Here is a 4,149-nt window from a genome sequence, read left to right as displayed (position 1 = left end):
GCTACATATTAGTGAAAGTCTTATTTAAATTGGTCCAGCGGTTTCAGAGATTAGCCGGAACAAACAGACAGACAGACAAAAATTGTAAAAAATGTTATTTTGGTGTGTGTACCGTATATATATTCATAAATGCATGTAGTAAAAAGCGGTTATTTCAATATTACAAACAGACACTCTAATTTTATTTATATGTTTAGATGGCGCGTCTATTGATCCAGGGTTGAAACTTTGTGTAAGTGTTAGAAGATTAGCGTCGTAGTACCAACAAATAAGTACAATTAGAACACTAGGCAGCGGCTTGGCTGTGCCCCTAGCGTTGCTGATGACCATGGGCGACGGTAACCACTCGCATCAGGTGGACTAAATTCTCGCCTACCTATAAGGACATTAAAGAAAAAGTTGATTGAACTAATGTCTGTTTTTCATACAATTAGCATATTAGCCACAGCGGATCATGACTCAGCGTCACTAGTAATAACAAAGGTAGGTTAATAAATTTGAATATAATACAGGAATTGGTCTACTTTATATAACCAACAGTTGTTGGTACAACATCTTGGGAGTCCGCACCGGTAGGTACTGCTGCCCTACCTATTTCTGACGTAAAGGATGTGGTAGCCGTTGTACTGTAAAATCTGGGACTTTGAACTCTGAATCAATCATCCTGATCCAGTAAAAGTGCTTTTAGGTACCTCAAGCACCGGTCATCGTTCTCGTCGAAACCGTCGCTTGCGACGAAGGGCTCGACGTGTAAATTAACCCACAGACACAGCCCACTGAGTTTCTCGCCGGATCTTCTCTGTGGGTCGCGTTTCCGATCCAGTGGTAGATTCTGCGAAGCACTGCTCTTGCTAGGGTGTGTTAGCAACGTCATCAGGTTTGAGCCCTGTGAGCTCACCTACTAGTTAAGGTTACGCTGAAATAGCCTCTCAACGCTATCAGAATAGGTAGGAAAAAAATATCTGTATCAATGTGGGTCATAGAATTTACACTCCCAACCAATAAAAAAAGACCTCACTATCCTGCCTATATTTGTTGCGAGGCCATTAATGTATTGTGTCTTGAAGGATGGGCCAGTCGTTTTTCAATATGATTGGGACTTCCACCATTGACCAAGGTAGGATTTCTATGGACCCCGGTGTGACGGTAGCCATCATACAACACAAGATATTTGACAAATGCCTGAATCTCGCTTACGACATTTTCAAGATAAGTCTGCATATATACAAGTTCCGTACAACAACATTCTGACATATAAAATGTATAATCTATGATTCGGACCGTCGGTCTACCGAGCAATATCACCCGCTCGGTGGAAGATCTTCCCTTTCTCGTATACCTACAAACTGGTGATTCGCGACGTGATTTGAACACGCAACCTTCTGTTATACCTACCCGGTAACCACTTAAAGCCAAATTCCCGGTAAGTTAATTCGGGAATCTAATTAGGTTTTGGAACGAAGTTCCTTATGGGACGATGCAGAGGGGCACCCTAGCCGGAAAAAAACGTCTGTAACGTAAGATTTTTATTATTTATGTATAGTCTTATATAATGGCTATACAGTGTCTAATGTATAGTCTACGTGATGACGGTTATTATTATTATTCATATAAATAGCTGTTTCTTTGTATATTATTATTATATATATTTTTATAAATAATTGTGAATAAAATAAAGTTGATAACTTTGTAAAGTAGTTTTTATTTTATTTTTATCAATAAAAAAATCAACAAACAAAAAATGTATAGTACCGGAATGATTATTTTCTTTATACCTCGAATAGAACATAAAAATAATAATTTTATAATAAGGAACTTCGTTCCTATCCAGTGTCCCACGACACCACACATCTTTTTTTTAATAAGGAGCTGTAATTTCACATCTTTAGAGTCAATAACCGTGGTGCGCGGTCGCGACACTTTACATGCATTGTTTATTAAAACACAACACAATTGTTTTCAAGGTTAAAATATTCATTCATTTCAATAAGAACAGACAACATTCGTATCAATTACACACACCAAGATGCGTATTAAGTGTCGTCGTTGTTAAAGCCGAATTTACATTACGAAATTAGTGGCGTGAAATTAATTTCGTGACATTAGTTTTACCAACAGTTTCACGTGTAATTTAATACTTTCGTAATGCATGCATTAATTTCATGCATGGAAATTAGTTTCATGCCCTGCGCGATTTTTTGGTGAAATTAATGTCATGCAACTAATTTCATAGTGTAAACGCGACGTGAAACTAATGTCGCGAAAGGGCCTGCGCTGTGCGGACGTGTGTATTGTTAGTTCGGACGCGCTTCAAGCGTTGAAAATGGCAAACCAATGATGGAATACAGAAAAAAATATAGATCTTATTAATGAATATCAATGACAAGGGTCCCGAAACACCTATAGTAAAAAATCAAAATTATCTACACTCATTCGAAAATAGTTTTTATAACTCTCAGGATCTTCATCTGCTAATTCAGAGACTAACTTCATTGCACCTAAATGCCTTCTTGTTGACCATCCTCGAATCTACCAACTTTTTTTTTCTTGATAGTCTTTTTTAAGTTTATAGGTATATAAGCATTTCTTTAGCTACATTGAATATAGTAAATTATAGCTTTGATGCTAACGGTGCCATGGTTACTGCGATACTGTGAATTTCGCGACACTAATTTTTTAACGAAATTACTTTCGCGTATATCGAAACTACTTTCGTGAAACTGAGCTCAACACGCATGCAATGCATTTTCTATTCCCCAAAATTACATAACCACTAGCGTACCTATCCCACAAACGTTATAGTGTGTACACGTCTTAAGACTTAGGTGCTAAGATAATTTAAAAAATATTGTCGTGGATTTACTGGTGGTGGGACCTCTTGTGAGTCCGCGCGGGTAGGTACCACCACCCTGCCTATTTCTGCCGTGAAATAGTAATGCGTTTCGGTATGAAGGGTGGGGCAGCCGTTGTAACTATACTGAGACCTTAGAACTTATATCTCAAGGTGGGTAGCGCATTTACGTTGTAGATGTCTATGGGCTCCAGTAACCACTTAACACCAGGTGGGCTGTGAGCTCGTCCAACCATGTAAGCAATAAAAAAAAGATCGTTCCAACCGATTACGGGGAGTTCAGATATACACACGCGAATGGTATAATTGTAAATAAAAAGATAAAGATCAACTAGTCAAGCTCTTAGTCAATGGTGTCTATTTGTGGTATTGAGAGAAGACCTGAATTTTCATTACTTAGATAAGCCAAAAATTTCACGGCCCTCCATAGACAGCAGCAGCTTACAGTACAACGGCTGCCCCACATTACAAAAGTCGATCAATCCGATCTTATTGCACATTTCTATTTTTTACTAGCTGACCCGGCAGACTTTGTAGTGCCTCAATCGATAAATAAAAGACCTAAACTTTTGTACAAAATAAACTTAAAACAAACAAAAGGAATCCGTCCGACGGGGGACACATCAAAGGAAAAACAAAATTGTTTGTTTTTATTTAATTCCGAGCATTTTCATATTTATCTACCTTTTAAACCTTCTCTGGACTTCCACAAATAATTCAGACCAAAATTAGCCAAATCGGTTCAGCCGTTCTTGAGTTTTAGCAAGACTAACGAACAGCAATTCATTTTTATATTATTTTTTATTGCATAGATGTCCCGGTACCCGCCTGCGAACATCGTTGCATCGCTAGATACGAATGCACCGAATGTATTATCCTTTAGGCCACGACGGCTTAAAGTTTTTCAAAGAATACTCCATCCTTTCTGGTAATGTGGTATAAGTATTAGAAAACTTTCAAAGTTAGTCAGTCGTACCTTAACGTTAAGTTCTCTAACATAAAACATTAACAAAACCAATTAAATTAAATTATATTAATATAAATTACCAAGATCTGAGTCTATAAGTAGGAGTCAATGCGCAAAATTGGTATTGATTCGTAGGCTAGATCGAGTAACAAAATGTTTTTTCGCCTTACGCTACATTGTTCATTGACGTCTAGTAACAGTCAAAGTTTAATGGAAAATATCAATTGTAACAACAAACAAAACATATTAATAACCAGTCAGGGCCCAATTACAATTCATTGTAGCAACAAATACACTTGAAAACAAAATATTGGGATATATCTGATGGCCT

Source organism: Bombyx mori, chromosome 24 (genome assembly GCF_030269925.1).
Source record: "Bombyx mori chromosome 24, ASM3026992v2".
Classification (NCBI taxonomy): domain Eukaryota; kingdom Metazoa; phylum Arthropoda; class Insecta; order Lepidoptera; family Bombycidae; genus Bombyx; species Bombyx mori.
Note: the sequence above shows the minus strand (reverse complement) of the source record.